Raw genomic sequence first — 22,417 nt, 5'->3', positions numbered from 1 at the left:
AATCAGTAACCAAGGGACGGATGTGACCCACTCACCGTACTTGATCTGAGCGATGTCTCCCACCACAATCTCAGCCACGGGGATCTGGATCACCTGGCCTTTGCGGATGACGGTGAACTTCTGCTCCTGCTCGATGCGGCTCTGGAGGCCGCGGAACTGCTTCTCCTTGGACCAGTCATTGAAGGCCGTGACCAGAACCACGATGATGACAGAGAACAAAATGGCGGCTCCCTCGATCCAGCCGGCCTGTGCCTCTCCCTCGTCCTCCACGCCGCCCGCAGCCTGGCCACATGCTGACAACCAATGAACAACCAATGAACTTGTTTCCATGAAGACAACCTCCAGGTTCTCCTTTATCTTGGTAACAACAGGTTCTAAGAGTTTATTTTTTTCATTCTGATTAGAAATAGCTAATATCCTTGCTTGCTTTCTGAAGACAACATGCACAGTACAGTGGATGCTGACGCAGAGCGACATCAACTGTTAACCTTATAAGTTAAAATCAGTCACAGTAACGACTTTAATAACAATCTGGTTACTGATACCACTAATATAATCAAACAGAATTTGATTAGAGTGTAGTCAGACCTTCAGCATTGCCCCCTGGTGGATGATAGAAGGACAGGCCCAGGGAGATGATGGCGGCGATCTCCAGGATGATCAGTGTGACGTCCTGCAGCGCCTCCCACACCAGCTGCAGGAACGTCTTAGGCTTCTTAGGAGGGATGAAGTTCTTCCCAAACGCAGCGTGGCGCTTTTCTAGATCGGACGGGTTTCCAGACAGACCTGCAGAAACAAACAGCACAGATATTAGTTCTGATGATTCTGGACAGCTGCTGCAGTCTAATCATGATGGGTTCTCCACAAGTTGGCTCAGAGGTGGGGCTCTAGCGGAACGGTTTGCCAAGAAAGCAGACTAATCTTGAATCGAACTTCTCCTGTTTCTGGAGTCGTCCCTCTCGTGTTCTGGACCTTTTCACAGAGCAGAGATGAACCACCTCAGTTGACCTGGACCGGATCGGCCAAAGCCCTGCTGGACACTCCATCTGCTCAACCTCCAGAGCCAATAATCAGCACCTACTGGGCTGTCCTGGCCCGGTTCCTGGTCAGGCCAGCTCTCTGCTGCCAACAGCAACAGTTGGATCTCAGAGTGGGTCACAGAACTTTCAGAACCAGAGATCCATTCCTAATGGTCCCTTCACCAAATTCTGGGCCCAGAATCTCCCTGGCCATATAAAAAGAAACTTTAGAAATGGCTCAGTCTGGAGGTTGGAGATGGTTCAGAAGAGGTTTCCTGACTTTCACCATTAAAATAAACTTTATGATCGTAAATAACGGCACTGGATCCAATCTGTACCCACGTTCTGGACCCAACTGTTGTTGCTAAACTGCTGCTCTTCAGGTTGTTCTCAGTACTTCAAGTTCAGACAAGAAATCTGGAGATAAACTGATAAAAATGATCCCATCTGTCATTTGTTTATAGATTATGATCAATTTCCTCAAATTCCTCTTAAATTAAATATGAACTGGAAGCTAATGGAGGCCTGAGCTCTGGATTACTGCATTCTGGGAAATTATGAAAACAGTAGAAGCTAAACCAACTGATTATATATGATTATGGCAATGCAGTGAGAGCAGAGCAGCCCATCAGTCAGTCAGTCAGTCAGGCTAGCCAGCAGTCTGTCCAGCAGTCAGTCAGTCAGGCTAGCCAGCAGTCTGTCCAGCAGTCAGTCAGTCAGGCTAGCCAGCAGTCTGTCCAGCAGTCAGTCAGTCAGGCTAGCCAGCAGTCTGTCCAGCAGTCAGTCAGTCAGGCTAGCCAGCAGTCTGTCCAGCAGTCAGTCAGTCAGTCAGGCTAGCCAGCAGTCTGTCCAGCAGTCAGTCAGTCAGTCAGGCTAGCCAGCAGTCTGTCCAGCAGTCAGTCAGTCAGTCAGGCTAGCCAGCAGTCTGTCCAGCAGTCAGTCAGTCAGTCAGGCTAGCCAGCAGTCTGTCAAGCAGTCAGTCAGTCAGTCAGTCAGGCTAGCCAGCAGTCTGTCCAGCAGTCAGTCAGTCAGTCAGTCAGGCTAGCCAGCAGTCTGTCCAGCAGTCAGTCAGACAGACAGGCTAGCCAGCAGTCTGCTACTGAACAGCCCTCTGAGCTTCCTGACTGAACCACAGACAGTCTGTTGCAGATCTGAACTATGACAGCTTTACAGGACCAGAAACACTTCCAAATAATCCAGAGAAAACCTTCTTTAAGACAGCTGACTGGCAGTGCAAGGCAATAGGTGGGGGAGGGTTGGTGCCACAATATTATATGAGGCAACCAGCAGCTGGAAACTAATATGTTCTGTCAGGATAATAAACTGAAACTGGAAGAGGAGTTTCCACTTTAAACTTTGATTCAACTTTACCCAGGGAGCCGGGCCTGGTACCAGGTCTGGAAGGAAATCGGGTCTGGAAATCAGACCGTGTTTACATCAGGTCAGATCAAAGTTTACACAGGAAAAAACAAAATCTTACCAAGTATTTTTGTTCTAGTTTTTAGTGCAAATATCTTAGCAAACTTAAAGTAAGACAAAAATAACTTACAAGTAACTTTTAGCAAGACATAGAGGCTTGTTTTAAGTAAATAATTCCTGAATATTGAAGAAAAAGTTCTACTTCCTTTGGCAAATTATTTAACTTAAAACATTTTCCGCATGTTATAAGTTAACTTATCTGCCAATATAACAAGAACCTTTTCATAAACAAGCCTCTATGCTAAAAGTTACTTTTAAGTTAGTTTGTCTAATATTTGCACTAGAAAATAAACCAAAATTAATATTTAGCATTTTTGGTGTGTATTTATATAAAGTGCTTCACAATAATTACAGCACTGTAAATAGATAGATGATAAACTTAAAAAAAAAAAAAAAAAAATATATATATATATATATATATATATATATATATATATAAAAATAAAATTGATAGTAAAATACAAAAAAGACATGCAGCAAAAGACTTCAGCAATTTCCCAAAACCTGAATCAATTAAGTTCTCATTCTTTCCCCCCTTTTTTCACGAGTGTTAGAAACAATGATGAGATTTGAGTCTGAAGTTGCAGTCTGGGTGCTGCGACAGACAAAGCTCTGTCACCTCTAGACTCTAACCTGGTATTAGCCAACAGAAGTTGATTGTCTGACCTCAACGCACTGGGTGGACGGCAGATGATAAAACTTAAAGCGGGGAGCCAGAGAAAGATGTGAGAACAAGGCTGATAGACATGCTGCAGCGTTTTTCACGCCCTACAGTTGCTGCCAAAAAGCTCTGGTCAAACCCTAAATACAAAGAATTGCAATAATCTGAATGTGATGTAATAAATGTGCTCATAGATCTCTCAAATTCAGGCTGAGGAAGATGAGATTTTATCTTTGCACAGGTTCGCTGCTGGAAGAAACTGGTTTGGATAAAAGCGCTAATATGATTATCAAATTTAGACACAGGATCAACCATCACACCCAGATTTTTCAGGTGCTGAAATAAATGCAGCTTAAAGACCTGAAACTAGGCCTGTTTGCATTATTTTTTTTTTGTCAAAAAGTTATTTACTATGCAAAATTTATTCATAAAAGTCTTTAATCAGGTGTTGAAGGACAGAATAAAATATACTTTACTGACTTCAAAATAATTTTATTTATTGTTTCTGTTGTTTTCTCTTTAATCTGGGATACTTAAGAGTTAAATGTTCAATAGAATTACAATTTTATTGATCTTTCAGAATGTGTTCTTGCAATATTATGCTATTTCCATAATATTACTTGAAAAGGCTCTCATAACACCAATGTTATTATTTATTGCAATAACTTCTGGGACAAATTAACATCCAGCAGAATATGTTATTGCAACAGGCCTGGTTCTAGCCCATTGGAGCGGTTCTGTAGTGACAGACCAGAACCAGAACCCAGAGAGGATGTGGGAGGTGAATCTGGTCAGGTGATGTTTGATCAGCAGATGATCATCATCAGTTTTAATCGATTATTTGCAGCAGCAGCAGCAGCAGCTCAGTAGCATCGGGTTTGTCACCGACAGTCCAGCTCCCGTCTTAATGAGGCTGGCAGGACGGATTTTAAAAATATCCCAGCGGCTGTCAGAGCGTTGCTGATCGATGTTCAGAGCCAGTTTGATCATCTGAGGCTGAAAGCTGCTGTCACTGAGCAGCACAATCAGCTTCACACAACCTCCTCTGTCTCCTGTTTCCGCTCCGGGTTCTGGTTCTGGTTCTGACAGCTGCTCAGCGTCCCGCAGGAGACCAACATCTCAGCACTGAGCTGAAGCTGCAGCAGCCAGAGATGCACCAATCAGACATTAATATGGTGCACTGATCAGTGACAGGGTTCTGATCCATGTGGGAGAATCTATTCTGTAGTATTCTGTGCTTTGTGCTCTGAGCGACGTCATGCCTTATTATTTATTCTAAATTATATTAATCACTCCTAATTGCACTTTCTTAACCATTAGAAATAAGGTTAGTTTCAGTTTTATTTTTTACTGTTTGACCAAGTTAGTCATACTACTGTTTTAGTCTTATTTGTCACTTCAGCTTTTTATCTCTTAATTAACTGAACAAATCAAAGTTGTTTTTACATGTTTGACCACGCTGCTGAAGCCGTTGGTGTATTTCAGCAAGCTGTTCTGGTGCAGAGTTATAAATAAATTAGTTACTACATTTATGTTCGTGTTTAGAAAAAAGAAACATTTAAAGTCAATGCAGCTGTTTTTCTGTAATGGATCGACATCAGTCGATATCAAGCATCAGATATCAGCATCAGAAGTGAAAACATTGGATTCCAGACAGCGATGGGATACTGGTCCGACTCTACTGGGTCGGCCTCTCCCAATCCGGTTCCGACTGGGTCAGAACCAGAAAGAGGTGCCATGTTTCCACCTTCATCTCTTAGCTCTCGTTTCTTTCAGTAACGTCAGAGAGAACGAAACATTACAAATGACCTGAAAATGTCTCAACTTCTGCTGGAAAAGATGGTTCATCATTCTATAACCATCCTGGGTTTTTTAGCTGTTTTATTTTTGCATAGTTTTGGTTTTCTTAAAGTCTTTCATTTGCTTTTTGAAATGTTAAAGTGCAAGTAATCTTTTTTCTGCTCCTGACTCATTCAAATGCATTTTAAATGTAATTATTCATGTTGCAGAAATTAAAATCTCTGGCATTTTCCACAAGGTGAAACTATTTTTCAGAAGTTTTTATCTAATTATGAACATTTTGATTAATTTTTAATTAATAACTGGATCAGTATCAATTCTGCTGTCACTGAAACTCCCACCCAGGAACCAGGGGTCAAAGGTCAATAACCAACTATGAACAAACTACTTAGAGAAAAATGATTTCCATCCCTGTAAAACACCGGACTGGTTCAGCCTAATCTCAGGCTTTTCAAGCTAAACTGTCTTCAGGTAAAACTAATAAAGAACCGTCAGGTGAACAGCAGAACCCAGCAGAACCCAGCAGAACCCAGCAGAACCCAGCAGAGCCCAGCAGAACCCAGCAGAACCCAGCAGAACCCAGCAGAACCCAGCAGAGCCCAGCAGAACCCAGCAGAACCCAGCAGAACCAGCCTCCTGGACTCGATCAAGCCATGAAATGATTTGGGTCACTTCCTGTTCTGCAGTAACAGGGTAGGTTTCTGACCCAATAGCCGATCCTCAACATCCACACTGAAATATCTATGATTAGTCCTGCTCAGCATCTATCCATTGATCAGTCTCCATGGGAACCAGCTGGTCTCCATGGAGACGAGTCCACGCTGCTGCTGGTCAGATCTGCAGCTGAACCCGAAACCCCCGGGTTCTGCTCAGAGCTGAACCTGAAACCCCCGGGTTCTGCTCAGAGCTGAACCTGAAACCCCCAGGTTCTGCTCTGAGCAGAACCCGAAACCCCCGGGTTCTGCTCTGAGCTGAACCTGAAACCCCCGGGTTCTGCTCAGAGCTGAACCTGAAACCCCCGGGTTCCTGGTCCGGGGTTCTGCTCAGAGCAGAACCTGGGGTTCTGCTGAGAGCTTCTGAGGAGGCAGTATCTGATTTGCAGTCAATGACTCAGAGCAAAGCAGATCTAATCTGCTTATGAATTAAAACTAACTTAAAATGTCATCATGGAAGCAGTAACACAGGAGAAAAATACTGATTCCTGAGAACACGTCCTTATTCATTTTTACTTGGGTCATTGTAAACATGCGATGCATGTAGTGAAGAGTCGACAGGATATTTTACTACATTTAAACATAAACTGATGTCGTTGAAGGTATTTTGTAAATTCAAATTGAATTTGTTTTTGAGATAAAGGATCATTTTAGCTTTTGTGGACTCTTGGTTTTTAAGTGTTGAATCCTTTTTTACCTTTCTTTTAGAATATTTAGATGATGATTTGTTTACTTTTTAAATGTCTGACCCACACTGATCTGCTGGGTGGGTCCAACCTCTCCAGCTGACGGTTGGTGAGACAGTTTGATGAATAGACTCATTTGTCACATGTAAGACATTTACTACTGGTATCCTGTCTGTAGATCCCCAGACTCCCTATAACATAGCCGTCCTATTAAAGCTGCTATCTGGTGCAAAAATAAGAACGTTTTTTTTCCTGAACAATACTGAAGCGCCTCAATACTAAATGCGATGCTTACGGCAATGCTAACGCTAAGAGTTTATAAAAAACAGCCAACATGTCTGGATCTGGAGCATTTGCTGCTCTGAACTAATTGTTTGCTCTCCAACATGTCAAAAATCTGCAGACGTTCGTAATGAAAGATGAAATTTCTTCACTGACAGCTTCAGACGTCCTGGATCAGACATGCTGAGATGAAAGCTGCACTGCTAACAGAGACAATAGCAACCAGCTGCCATCTTCTCACTGAGTGACACCACAGCCAGTGTCCTTTGTCCTAAAATAGCAGCTTATTTATAGAAGCCATCTTTAAAGCCTGTCACCATGAAACGGTTCCTGCTAGCTGTTTCTCAACATGGTTCAGCCCAACAAAGAGCAAAACTCACAGAGAGACCTGGACTCAAAGTGGACCAGAACCCAGCTCTCTGAGGGGACACAGCGGTCCAACAAGGGACACCGACGAGACCAGAGACATCTGCATCTCCCATGTTCATCTATCTGATATTTCACTTTAGATTCAGTGATGCTTAAATAAGCTTTTGTAATATAAAACAGAAAAATAATGAAAAAGTCTGAATATTTCTGTATTTCTGCAGGTGCTCTTCATTCTGACATTAAACCTAAATCACTAAAACCTTCATAATTGTGTGGTTTTATAACATTTAAGTGATTAAGTGTTATAAACCTTGATTCTGTTGCAGCAACTCGTTATAAATTCACTGCAGCTCTGATGATGGCCACCATGAAGCAGGAATGAGTCATCAAGAGCGTTTATATAGGAGGTCAAAGGTTAGGCCTACAATTATTCATACTCCTGGCAGCTCTGATAATGTGAGGATTCCTCTGACTGAATCAAAAGAAACGGGAAAAGCAGCTGTAAGAATGACTGGAGTGGTCAGAGGTCAGATTCAACCCCAACACCTTCCCTGAGGGACGTTTCCTACCAGTGGGTGCAGATGATCCATTCTGACCCGGTTTCGTTTGTCCTGAAGCTTAAGCCCCGCCCCCTCCAGTATCAGCAAAGCCAATCTAATGAAGCTTCTATCATTAAAGGAGTAACTTCGACGTCCTCTGATTACTAAATGGAGCAGAGCAATGATCGGTGGAGCCATTAGGGGAACGGGCTGGAACTAATTTCAATCCTGGAATGGACCCATGGAAACACACACACACACACACACACACACACACACACACACACACACACACACACACACACACACCACACACACACACACACACACACACACACACACACACACACAGAGGGATCAAAAAGGAGGGAGGAGTAAACAGCAACATCACGGCCATTTTCTACTCTGACACAATCTGGTGTTCTGGGGTTGGGTCCGTTTCCTCTGAATATATCAGAACATCTGGGAGCTTGGTGAGTCGTTACTGATCTGTTTCTAAACCAGAACCATACGTGGTTCTGGTTCTGGTCGTTAAACCGGACCTGCAGGTCAGAACGCTGCTGCGCGGAAACAGGTCCGGTTCTGTCATCACCTGCCTTCCCAGCTCACACCAGCAGCAGCCGGTTCCACATGTAGAACCGGCCCAGGTCCAGAACAAAAAGGAACAATCAGAACCAACCCGGGTTCTCCTCCTCTGCAGAGTTACAGGAGAGGTCAAAGGTCAGCTTATTTGGTTCTGAAATTATCAAGATGTTACTGGTTGCTAGGATATGTCAACATCCCATAATAATCCATTTTATTATGAAGCTACTTGTTGCTAAGAGAACATCTCATAATAATCTAGTGCTGCTTTCCCAGTGGTCCAGTCTGGAGTCAAAATGGTTCAGCTTCCTATTTCATCACATCAGACAGACACTGGAACCAGGACTTGAGTCTCAGACCACGAGTTCCAGTCCAGCCTCTGGACCCAGCCCCTCAGAACCGGTTCTGGTTCCTACCTTCAATAGGTGAGGTCTTGAGCTTGCGGCAGATGTTCTGCACGTCTCCATGACCCTCCTGGATCTTTCCGACAGCCTCGGCGCTCCGCAGCTCCATCAGGCCCTTCAGCTCCTGCATGCTGATTCCGAAGTCGCCGTCATGGCCGCCGTCATGGCCGCCCTCGGCCACCGAGTTCCCCGGAGGGTGGTCCGCTGTGTTGTTGGCCATGTCGATGCCGCTGGCGCTGCTCCTCTGTCCGGGCTGGCGGCTGACGGGTTGTGGGTGCGGTCGGTTCTGGCGGGTTGCGGTTCTGGACCGCTCGGTCTTCTCCCCTCTGGAGGCGGCTGCTGGAGATGAACGCTGAGCTTAGATCCAGGCGTGGACGAGCATGCTCCCTCTGATCACCATGGAAACCAGGAAGTAAACATGTTGCCACTCTGTAGGGAAACAGGAACAGGCTTAACCCAAACAGCAGCAGAGATCAGAACTCATTATAGACCCAGAACCATCTAATCAGATCCTCCAGAAAACCCAGAAAATCCTTGTTGGGTTTCCAGAGTTCAGTGTGGCGCTCACAGAGCCGCCATATTGTTGGTGTTTCCATTATTTTCCACTGAATTCAGGTCGACTCAGAACAAATGATTGGAACAAAAGCCTGTTTTTAAAAATATTTGTAATAAAGAACAAACTGGACCAGAACCGAAAACCTGAACCTTTCCCTCTGCTCTCTGAGGTCAAAGGGCAAACAGATTCATCATATCTATCACCACTACAATTATCCATCCAGTCTTTGTGACTTTAAATGCATGAAAGCAATATTGAGATTTTTCTGCTGCAACAATAAAAAACATATTTGAGTCATTTCTCTGCTGAATTGGCTGTTTTTGTTGCCATGGAAACAGCAACAACAGTGGACTAGTGACAGATCATCCCCATGATGGCTGCTTTCACTTCTGCTTCCTGTTGGAAAAGATTTCATCCTACCAAAGACATTTGAACTCTTTCCACTAATAACTCGTCTCCAAGTCATTCTGAGTCGTACTAAACATGTTGAGCAGCTACAGATCTGAGCGCAGCACACACACACACACACACACACACACACACACACACACACACACACACACACACACCACACACACACACACACACACACACACACCACACACACACACACACACACACACACACACCCATGTCAGTCCAAAGGTAGCATCTATGTTTGGCCCTGAGGGACACACCCAGTCATTCCTGATGGACGACAATGCAGAGAACAACGTTGCAAATATCAGCTGAATACAAAAAGGCAGCAGAACAGAGGTCAATGAGAGACATGTCACAAGGTCATTACATCAGCAGCGAGGGGGAGGAGCCTCCTGTGCTGCTTCAGGGAAGCTTAGAGACACTGAGAGGCTGAACAGAAACAAAAAGTGTTAGGAGACAATCGCCGAACTGGGACGTCCACTGAGAACAGGTTCATATCAGAGGAGCTGACTATCCGCTCCTGCCAATCTGGGTCCCAGGAAAGCGGCAAGGCAGCAGGGGGATTCTGGGAAATCTTTAGTTTCCTCAGCAACGGAGAAACTCTGGATAGTTCTCCAGTTATTATATATTAATAATCCTCTAATATTGGAAACAGCAGCTGTATCTGAGGCATTTTACCCAGAATCAGTGAGCCTGTGCATCATTTTGCGTAGTATAGACACGTTGCAGCGTGGCGTCATGCGCTCTAAGTCCCAAAAAACTTCTCGCCGACGATGACTACCATTGCTTTCGGCTGTCAGCATAACACACTAAATCTTAAATTTATACTAATTTCAACACTTCAACAACTACATTCCAAGGTCAGTGAAAAGTTTTAGTTGAATTGAGGGAGATAGTTACGCTTAACTGATGTGCACATCAGTTACGTTGATGTGCACATCCACAGTCTTAACATGTGGATGTGCTGCAGAATGTGGTGTGTTTCAGTCAAGTTAAAAAAAAGGCAACCCACACACAGATCGTAAGTAGAGCAGATGATTAAGTGAGCTAATCTACCACTGCTGTGATCACTCAGTAATAATCACAAAATAAACATCAGGTCAGAAAACATAAAACTGTGTAGACATGACAGCTGTGGACATGTCGGGTCAGACACTGACGTTAGCCTGGATCAGCCTCTAATGGGAACAGGATGATCGGTTGGAAATGTAAAAATACCACGTTAAGGGAAACTGTGAATGCAGCAGCAACATGACGAGGCGTTTAGGTTCAGGTTTAAAGTTGACTCAGCAGTTTGTTCAGGCTGCCGGCAAGCGAGAGAGAGCAGGACGTTCAGCAGATAACAGGAAGGCTGAATTCATTACAGGTTCGCTTTCAGACAGGTAAGAACCTGCATTCTCTTAAGTATTCACACCCTCGGTGTAACTTTAGCTAAGGTAGCTTCACGCTAAGCTGCTAACAGATGCTAAGTTGTTTTCCATTGACTGCCCTGTTCCTGATGCAAATCACTTACGACCGCTCACGACTGGAGAGACAAGTGAAAATATGTCATATTCATTATGTTTTTAGAGCTGTTTCTGTTATAGATCATAAAGCTTGGTACCAGCAGATTTGTTGTGTTTAAACTTTGAGGTCAAAGGGCAAACACGGATGTCACATTGAGATCAGACATCTGTAAGCAGGTCACAGATTAAGAACAGAAATCATTCAGACTATATTGTTAAAGTTGCTCTGTTAGCAACAGAGAGAAGCTTCTTTCAGCCAATCAGGTGGAATATGGCAGAAAGGGGGCGGGCTTCACTGCTAACTGTTGAAAACATCCAAAACTGTTGTATTTCTGAATCTGAATGAAAAGGTTGTGTTTTCTTAGCTGGACTGACAGAAATCAGAACAGTCTGGCCCTGATCTTCCTCTTCTTCATCCCCCCTCTTCATCCTCCCACATCCTTTCCCTCCTCCCCGCTCTGAGCCTCTGCAGACACACCTGCTCTGCATACTAAAGGAGCAGCCTGCACCACCCTTCCCAACACACGCACACAACGCAAACTCTGGTAACACCCTCCACTTGAAGAGGAACTTCTCTTTCTGCATCAGAGCCAAACACACACACCGACACACACTCCGACCCTCTGCGACTCCATGCAGACGTTTCCTCATGCAGAGTGGCTGCACAGCGGGATTGGCCAAGACAAATGTGCGTGTGCCTGTGTGAGAGGGAGTGTTTTGCAGCATGCCACACACACACTCCAGTTCCTGGGGCGGAGGAGGCGGCAAGAATGCAGGAAACCACACCCATATCTGCAGTCACATGACCTGAGAGGAAGGAGGAAATCCCCACACTGCAGAGAGATGACGAAGAAGAGCAGGGTCGCCGTGCAACACACATACACAGCTGGAGCTTTCTGCATTCAGAGCACGCTCTGAGCCAACCTGCAGCTCTTCAGTCTGATGAAGCTCAGCTGCAGAGACGACTCGTCTACCTGACAGGATGCAGATGGGCCGTGTTCAGCCTGCAGTTATCCACATCAACAACCTGACTGGACTCATCTGATTTTCACTAATTATCCCGGCTGCCTGGGCATGCGGTCCTAAATGCATTACCTATCTGATATTTACAAGTGGAAGACACTTTAAATTTCCAAAATAAATAAGGAAAACAGCAGAAACAACAAATAAAATAAATTCTGAAGTTTCGCTAAATAAAACTATCTTTCAAAAGTGGATGAGTTGAGACCAAAACATCAGACTGAAGATTTTTATCATCCAGTTTAGAAAGAGAAAAAGAGGTTATAGAACTATTTTTAATTTAATTGATTTATTGCTTATTGCAACAGGCCCAGTTAGAGGTCAAAGGTTCTCCAGGAAGTCTAACAGCTGCTGGACAGAGGGAATGAATAAATAAGGTCCGCCAGTTTGAACAGAACCGGCTTCAAGAATCAACACGGAGCAATGAAGAGAAATCAGAGCAGAGATGAGATTAGAGGGTTTCCTCCAGGTTCCCCTTCAACCACAACCAGAACCAGCTGCAGAACCCAAACCAGAACCACCTGCAAAACCACAACCAGAACCAGCTGCAGAACCCAAACCAGAACCACCTGCAAAACCAGAACCAGAACCTGCTGCAGAACCCAAACCAGAACCAGCTGCAAAACCAGAACCAGAACCAACAAACCCAAACCAGAACCACCTGCAAAACCAGAACCAGCTGCAGAACCCAAACCAGAACCACCTGCAAAACCAGGACCAGAACCAGCTGCAGAACCCAAACCAGAACCACCTGCAAAACCAGAACCAGAACCTGCTGCAGAACCCAAACCAGAACCACCTGCAAAACCAGAACCAGCTGCAGAACCCAAACCAGAACCACCTGCAAAACCAGGACCAGAACCTGCTGCAGAACCCAAACCAGAACCACCTGCAAAACCAGAACCAGAACCTGCTGCAGAACCCAAACCAGAACCAGCTGCAGATGCTGTGTGAACAGAGAACCTGCCGCCGCCCTTGAGCCAAGCAGTAGTTAAAGGTTGAACCTTTTGAGGACAAATACCTGACAACATCATCATCATCATCATCATCATCATCATCATCATCATCATCATCATCAGGTGTAACATGTTTTCCTGCAGCTGGACTCAGCCAGGATGCTTAATGGATGCAAATGTCAATGCCAAGCTGACCAAAGCAGGACCAGGGAATTCTGGGTAAATACAACCAAAACAAAGCGTTAGCGTCGCACTACCAGAAAAAATATCTTGTGGTTTTCAGACAGAAATGCTCCAACATCTAAAATCTGAAGCCTCTCCATTTCTGATAACATTTTGTTGCTCAGTGTCTTCATAACAGGTTTTTGTGTCGTTTCTTTCAGTGGTTCTTGGTGCAGCGCCCCCACAGGCGAGGGGGAGAACAGGTTGCTCAAAGGGTTTGGTTGGTTTGACTCAGAACAGAGAAAGAGAACCACTTCAGCTGGAGATGGAACAGATGATGAATTTTTTAACCGAATCTAGCCGACTATCAGAGGGAAACATCCTGAGACTGGAGCAGCTCTTCACTTCTTTACGCTGCTCTAAACATCAACTGTTTGCATAAATAACTTCAGAGAGCACGAATGAAGGGATTAATAACGGTTAACATTTACTGCCAGTTTTCTACGACATGCTGACTGCTGCTAAGTTCTGCAGCTTTAATGAGAACCACTTTGAGCGCCAGATCAGGAGAATCAGGAACCTGCAACAGCAAAAACATTTATTTAATTTATTTCTACTAATTCATCTTTGTGTAAATATTTTTTCTACAATTTTACTTCATTTCCAGATCCTCTGATCCATCACTTTCAAACAATAAAACCATCAGTTTCTCTGTTGCTATGGAGACCCATTTATGTTTGATGTCTGACCCGCTGGTTCCCAGATGGGAGAACAGGAACGAGCAACGGGAAGCAGAGGGAATAACTGGATTTAAGAACAAAAGCGCCCAGATTATTATTATTATCATTACTGAACCTTGACCTGGTTATTATTTACTACATGATTCTGGTTGATGAGTTTCAACACAGAATCAACTTTCAGATTTTCTCCAACTAAAGCGTTCCAGAAGGTTCTGGTTATGTTGGGTCCAGATCAGGGTTTAACCCGATCCCCAGGAGGTTCTGCTCTCATCTGAACCTGTTGGCTGCAGACACCGTCTGCTGACTCATCACCGCCACTCACCTGGAGGAGTTCCTGAAAACGAGTCAGCAGACCTGTCCGGATCAGAACCTCATGGTGTTTTCAGGAGGAACCTCAGAACCAAACTGAACCGTGATTAAACAGACCGGGCCCTGGAGCAGCCTTCATCTGGACCAACCCAGTTAGCACTATTTAAAGCAGTTTGTTAAGAAAAGCCCGACTGGGCACGGACCCGTGACCTCTGCTGCAACCAGCAGAACCACAGAACCGGCTGGACTGAACCGACTGAATTATGCTGCATCATTTTCCCTTCGGTCTGAGGCTGAAACATGAGTCAAACATGGCACTAAGAAATCTGATTTATCGTTTTACAAATTCCACTGTTTCCATTAGTTTTTCTGAACTCCATTTTAACCTTATTTAACAACACAAAAATCATGTTACAACAAGTCAAAACCAGAGATCATTTTTATGTTATTCTGTATCACAGCAGATGGTTTCTGACAAAATGTCCAGAAAAGTTTTCTCCTGTTTCATAACTGAACTTTACCCAAATAAATACATAAATTTCAGTAATTTATTTCTATGTGCCATGTCCATATGTAGAACTAAATCAGATACAATAGTTTTCAAAGTGATGTCACTGAGGTGAGACGTGTCATAATTCTGCAGCAGAAGAAGCCAGACAGTAAATGTGGAGGTAAAAATGTCTGAAAATGATAATTATGAGTTGATGAAAGCAGTCTGAGTCAGTGAATGCATCATATCCAACCCCACTGCTCCACATCCAAACAGACTTCTGCCGTCTGCCAATGCTAATCCAGCTGATTATCAGTTACTACTAATTCCCAACAACTAAGCTAACACCGTTTGGTTGTAGCCGTCTCTCTGGTTACGTTACAGGGAACGAAGCACAGCCAGCTACTGTATAATTAGACGTGCAACACACACATTAGACAGGTAACACACTCTGGAGACCTGCAGTGGACCTCAGGTCTAATGTGAGCACTGGGGGAGCTCCCTGTTCTGGAGGCAGCAGCAGGCCCTGTGTTTCTGTTGCTTATCACAGGAAATGTTAGAGCAGAAACCAGTTTGAGCTAAACCTACACAGCTAGCTGACCAGCAGAGGAAACAGCAGGCAGACCAGAGGAAACCCAACTTGACTGCAGACGACAATCCCACATCCCAAAGCCAGGGTTTGTCTGACCTGGTCCAGACATCAGCCCTCCACAACATCAAAACACACTTAGAGCTTGTAGAAACCAGCGGCAGAAACAAAAGTGAAGTAAACCTGCAGACAATGTTAAAACCACTTAGCAAGGCTTCGCTCACCCAGCAGGTCTTCAGGCTCAGTCAAGATTTTTTTTCTCGGGATCCATTTTTTCTCTCTTTGTGGTCAGTCATTCTATTGATTAAAGTAGAGATGCACCATTCAAATATCAATATCTGTAAAACATTCTAGATTGGGTACTGATGACAATGTGCCAGATCTATCCAGTCTAATACTATACTTTGTGCTCTGAGCACTGTCATGCTTTATTTATATTTTTTTAAATAATAATCGTCTTAATTGTATTTTATTAACCATTTGAAAGAAGGTTTGATGCAGTTTGGTTTTACATGTTTGACAACTTTTTGTTTCAATCTTATTTATTTTACATTGGCTGTTTTACTGTTACTTGCACAAACTGAACTAATTAAAGTTGTGTTGATTTTATACTGAGATTTTATATTGGTGTGTAAGTGTACTGTACTGGTGCAGAGTTACTAAATAAATTTGCAACTCAGTATATTTATCCATCCATCCATTTTCTGATCACCCTTCTCCCTAACGGGGTCAGGAGGTGCTGGTGCCTCTCCAGCTGCGTTTGGAGCAAGAGGAGGGGTCACCTGGACAGGTCGCCCTGGACGGGTCACCTGGACAGGTCGCCCTGGACAGGTCGCCCTGGACGGGTCACCTGGACAGGTCGCCCTGGACAGGTCGCCAGTCTGTCGCAGGGCAACACAGAGACAAACAGGACAAACAACCATGCACACTCACTCACACCTAGGGAGGATTTGGAAAGACCAATTCACCTGACAGTCATGTTTTTGGAAGCCGGAGAGAACCCATGCATGCACAGGGAGAACATGCAAACTCCGTGTAGAAAGACCCCGGGCTTGGAATCGAACCCAAGACCTTCTTGCTGCAAGGCAACAGTGCTACCAACTGCACCACTGTGCAGCCAGTATATTTATGTCTGTTTAAAAAAATAAACATTTTAAGACAGTTCAGGAGTATTTTCTCCGATACTATAACCTCAAATATCTGTAGTTAAAAAAGGAGCCGCAGTCAGATTTCTGTGAGAACGGTTTGTGACTCCAGGCTGGTGGTGAAGCGAACGCCTCCTGACCAGCAGAACCAGTAAACCCATTAACCATCAGATCCGTGACGTTTGGACATCAGCTGCCAGTGAAGCGCAGAAACGCAGGCTCAACAGAAACGTTCTGAAATCAAACTTCAGGAATGAAGAGAATTAAAATCACATTCATGGTTGCCATATCTACAGGAACAAAGCTTCGTAAACACATCAGATGTCTCTTCATTGTCATACTGAACATCTACAGACCCATTTAATAAAGCTCATTAATCTCAGTAATGAAGATTAATGAGATTAATGAGATTAAACAACCTGGTCTCTTAATGATGATGATTTTCTACTAACAGCCAATCAAAACTCCTCAATTATAATGAGAATATGTTGCATTAAAACAATAAAAATATATATTTTTTGAAGCAGAAATATGGGCCTAGTAATAAAAGTATGTTTAATACCAGAATAAATGTTTACATTAAAAAAAAACTAACTGATAAAACGGGACATATATTGTAGTTTATTACTGTATGTCTTATACAGTGATAACTCTTTCAGCCACAAGGTTCAGGCTTATAAACCTCCATTCGTGTGACATTTATGATAATCTAATATTCTCCGACATTCCTGGCCAGACAGAACAGTTCTGGTTCTGGTTGAGTCCTAACCATCCATATTTAAACATATTTCAGTTATTAGATTCGCCCTTCACCTTGTTTCTGTCCCTCACCAAGTTTATTTAAAATGCATTACATGCTTCCCGATCTTGTACAAGAGCTAAATTATAATCAGAAAACTTTGTTTATCAAATAACCAAGTCTGCATAGCGACACGGTCAGGGTGTGATTTATGAATAAATATTAAGCTGCAGCTGCTGACTGCTCCTCTATATCTGGCTGCCTCGTGATCAGAAATACTTTCTGGCTTTAGTTTTTAAAATGTCATGACTGTGACATTTATTATTAAACTTCACTCAATTTTTTAAAAAATTGAGTGAAGTTTAATGATTTATTTTACATTGGCTGTTTTACCCAGAAGTCCTTTAGCTGTAGCTTCTGCTGTTTGTTGGGCTGAGGACCAGTGGGACAATGTGTCAGTCTTTTAAAAAAAAGGAAGAAACTCGCTTAGACTCAATGTGATGACAGAATGGGATGAATACAGCATAACAAGTTGTATTTTCTTTTTGGACTACTTTCTGTGAACAGTGTGAATTGCATAGTTTTATATTTTTATGAACAATGTTCTGTATGTCGTCATCTAAGAGCTAAAGTCTGGTTCAAAGCCTCTTTTCATATTTTCATGCTGCTGTACATGCTCACTGTTAAATAAACTATACACACATACATGCAATAAAAAAGTCTTGTACCGCAGATTGTGTTTCAGGTTCTGCATGCGGTTAAAACCTGTCACCAGTTGTCTGCTGGGGTGTCTGACAATATGTCTTTTGTTATCATATTAAAGATAAATATGACAGCAGTGAAATGCAATGTACTACAAAACAAAAGTGAAAGTATTTGAATAATCATTAAAATAAGCACTCAGGTAATTTAGATGCAAACCAAGAAGGCATTCTTTTTTTTCTTTCAAAAAATTAACCAGCAAATTCTGAAGATTTTTCATTTAGCTCATTTCATACAATGTTAGAAATACATAAATAATTACGTTCCAGCCAAATAAGAATCGTCATTTGGTGAGGACTTGAATCATTTCCAGCAAAGGATGAATCTGCAGACAGAAAATCCTTCTAACGTCATGTGTATTGAAAGTGTAGGCGGATCTGGTCATTATTTATTGATTAGCTGATTAATAACTGGATGCAAACGGTGATTAATAGGAGATTAATTTACAGAATGTGAACCAGGTGAAGCTATAGCTAAAGGACTTCTGGGTAAAACGGATTTACATACAAAAAAGATTTTTCATCTTCAGGGGAAAATATTTATATTTTTGTGTGGTTTTGACTTAATTACTGCTCAGACTGTTGTTCTTTCAGCAAACTGAAATCTGTTTATTTCAGTTAATGATTACATTAGTGACTAAATGAGTTGATTGTTTCCATTCATCACAATTAATCAGGTTGTTTAAGCCACAAAGCTTCCTCATTCTTAGGGTTTCGCTCAGCAACAGGTAGGTCAGGAAATTGGTGAAAGTGAGAAAACTTAAAGTCTGACTGAGCTGCTGGTTTTTCATATTCCTGAACCATTTTCTTGTTTGAGGGGGAACAGAAGCTCCAAGAGAATTCTGTGTTTGAATTTTGAAACTAAATAAAGTTTTAGATCCTCCACCCAGATCCTGGTAATCCTCCTCATCAGTAGTGAAGTGACCCTCACGCCATCAGCCTCTTGCAGCTCTGAGCAGCACATTACTCAGTCTCAAATGACTGTTGGTGGAGCATCTTGTGACTGAGAGCAGAGCGGAAAAAAAGACTCACAGTCTGCTGTTTGTTGGGCTGAGGACCAGTGGGACAATGTGTCAGCCTGAATCCCAGGAATGTTTGGTGTCAGGGAGCGCAGAACATGTGAACGCACAAAACACAAGCTGCCATTGATATGACTGAGTGGGAGGCTGTGTGACAGGAGGAATGCGATCCACGAAGGTGACAAAGGAAACGTGTTTGTCTCTCTGACAGCCAGACAAACGGAGCTGCAGGAACCCACCGGGAGCAGAACTGAACTTACAAGTCGAGTTCAGGTCAAAATAATAAATAAATAAACAGAACTGTGTGTTTCATTAGCTTAGAATGAAGACTGAATGGGTTCCTGGGGAACGACACACTGGACCCGATTCATAATCAATTTCCAACAGCAGGTCATGTTACTGAAATAATCGATTCAGATTCACATTGCAGCGTTCTGCATCTGAAACTCATGGAAGTTCTCCAACTTTACTCACACAGAACGAAAACAAGTCATGATCTGAATTATCCAGCAGCCTTGTTCCTGATCCGCAGCAGGCTTGGAGTCAGGCGGGCCGTCAGGAAGGAATCAGCACCATCAGCTCATCATGGCGTCTACTGGTGGCCACACTAAGGCTAATGCGCATTTTCAGCTTCCCCTAAATCATTTTTCCAGATAAAGTCTAAAGCGATAATTTTCTTGGCAGTTCTGAAAACTTTCATTTGAATAAATTCAACATCTGTGTTGAAGTTTTAATTATCGACTCTTTAGAATTAGTCAAGTAGCTAGACATTTATATCTATGCTCTTATTTTGAAGTGGGAGAAGACAGTTTATTCAACAGTTCTGCTTCCTGTCCTCAAAGTCTAATATTTTCCTCTTAGAAACTTTGATCAAATGTCTAATAACCAAATAAACAAATGCAGTTTACAGAAGAAGACAAGAATAACATGAGTGACCACCAGCTGGTTCCCTATTAACGTTTTCTTTTTAATACATTAAATCTAATATGAACTTCATAAGAACAAGTAAAATATTTAATTTGGTGAAAAGGCCAAAAGTAGAAAACGGGCTGAATATGTGAAAATGACTTTATTTATATAGAATCTCCCTGGTGACAAGTTAGGAAACCAGAAACTGATGAGAGGAAGGACGTCAGAGAAAAAGTAGAAACATGCAGAAAGTTCAGGAGGAAGTGATTAGAGGTGTTTGGGTTTGGATGTCTGAATTAAAAACAAGTTCAGGAGAAAAACAGCAACTCTGCAGATAGAAACCAAAACAGCTGAGATTCACAAACTGAATCATGTCCTGAAGCTTCTGAAAGCCGAAACAAGACGACACACACGCGCACGCACGCACACACGCATGCACGCGCACACACACACACACACACACACACACACAGTGGGAAATGTTCCATACGCTCATACTAAGAGTGTGTAACACACCCTGTTCTGTTTTTCCTGTTCAACTCTAAGCTTCTTGAGTTTCTCTGAGCTGCTGATCTGTCCCAGTGAGACCGGACCGGACCAGAACACCAGACCGGACCAGAGGAGTTGGGACGGCTCATCTCCCTCTGTCCTCTTGTCCCAGAGCCTCTTCTACAACGAGCGTTTGGATCAGAATCAGCGTCGGCGCTGATGGAATACTGCGTCCTGATTGGACTCAGTCACCGTGTGCAAACGCAGCCACGCCCGCCTGCAACACAAACACTGCATTCCTCTGACCCATTCACACTGAAACTGTCTGCTCTACTGGACAGGGACCTGGACCGGTACTGGTCCAGAACCAGACCTGGAGGGCCCGAAGCCGCCAGCAGCACAGTTCCTGCCAGCTGCACCTGCGGTCACCGTGACAACAAGCTGACAGGAAGGTAGAAGCAAATTTCGACAGGGTGTATGCAGCGTTGGCGATCCGAACAGGAACCAGAACCAACTGTCAGCAGGGTTCCCCAGCCGACCCGACCCGACTGGCTCGTCTTGTGACTCTTCCCAGCCACAGAAAGAGCCCAGCGGCACAAACACACACAGACCCACGCTTCCCAACGAAAACGTGGCAGAATCATCACAAAGATCTGGACAGGATCGTGAACAGAACCAGAACCTCTTTAACATCCTTTTCTGTAACATCTGGACTTTATCGCAAGTTTTCTTGTATCCGAACAACCTGGGCCACCAGCAGCAGATATTTAATAAGTCCATACTCCACACAGAAAGTACTCCCTGTCCAAAATCCAGAACTCGACCCAACACAGCCCAAACACTGGAGTCTCTCATCAGAGTGTAGGACTGGACTTAAATGGTTCTGATTGGATCAGACTGTCTGCATCTCAATTGTTCTGAATAAACCGTCAGCAGCACCATGACAGTTTATACAGAACACATGACCCAGTCAATGACTACCACCAGAACTTTCCGGACAGAACCAAAGTGGGTCGGACTGCAGCTGAGTTCCATGTAGACTACAGTAGAAAGTGACCACTGGTCCAACCAGAGGAGAACCAGGTGACGACAGCATCATAATGAGTCACTGTTCGATTTTCAGTCACACTGAAGCCCGTTGGATCAGAACCAAATCGGATCTTGAAAGAGAAGAAGCTGCCAGATGTTTGAATTAACTTCAGCCCAACATGTAGGTTTCAGCTCTTATTGTGAAGGTCTGAAGGAGGTTGTGTCTCAGTGTCAGTTATTCTGCGTGTAAAAGAACCATCAGGTCCGGTTCTGATGGTCCAGGCTGGTACGTTAAGCCGACCTTCTGAGCCCAGCACACATCTTGTTAGCAGTTAGCTTACCTAGCATTAGCATTAGCAGCTAGAGAGGTCTGGAGAGAACAGAAATACAATGTTTCTCCTCGTGGTTCAGTTCAGGCCCGAAACCAAAATCAGAACCAACTGGTTCCCAGCAGAACATCTGTCCTGCTACGACCAGTTTCACTAAAAACTAAACCATGGAAGGTAACCTGAGTTCATCCTATTTCTGTCTGAGCCATGCCTGGTTTTGCTCCAACGTGAACCTCAGTCTGAAGAACGGAACCAGGAAGTTAAATTCGACCCAAACCACAAACACCTGCTGGCTGCCCGAGGAGCAGGAAGTGAACCCGCCCAGAGGAAACCACCCAGGTTCCTGTTGGCTCCATCACCAGACCTGCATCACCAGGACCAGTAGGGGACCTCACAGCAGAACTCTGATTTAAAAATCATGAGAATGAGCATGCAGATCAGCTGTAGAGGAAACGACTGGACTCCATTCAGTCTCTAATCTCTGCTCCTCTCTCTCTTTATCAGCTGTTAACATGCTGCACAGGAATGCCCAGTAAGCTGCCTGACTAAAAATACACACAGACAGATAGAAGCTCTCAGACTCTGTCCTGGAGGAGGTAAAGTGGAAAAATTATTTCTTTTCCAGACACATAAAATCATTTTATAGCACAAATGTGTTACCTTTGATTGTTAGAAAATTCTTTGAGATAAGAAATTTGACTTCAAAATGTAGCACC

At 43.6% G+C, this 22,417-nt stretch overlaps 1 pseudogene; it reads right to left on the bottom strand.

Annotated features, from left to right (window-relative positions):
• LOC129372643 (plasma membrane calcium-transporting ATPase 1-like) overlaps positions 1-22,417 on the bottom strand; it is a 65,061-nt pseudogene that overhangs the window by 31,054 nt on the left and 11,590 nt on the right.

The sequence above is a fragment of the Poeciliopsis prolifica genome, unplaced genomic scaffold (assembly GCF_027474105.1).
Source record: "Poeciliopsis prolifica strain line A6 unplaced genomic scaffold, Auburn_PproV2 SCAFFOLD030, whole genome shotgun sequence".
Lineage (NCBI taxonomy): Eukaryota > Metazoa > Chordata > Actinopteri > Cyprinodontiformes > Poeciliidae > Poeciliopsis > Poeciliopsis prolifica.
The sequence above is the reverse complement of the archived record's forward strand: the minus strand, read 5'-3'. Positions and strand labels throughout refer to the sequence as shown.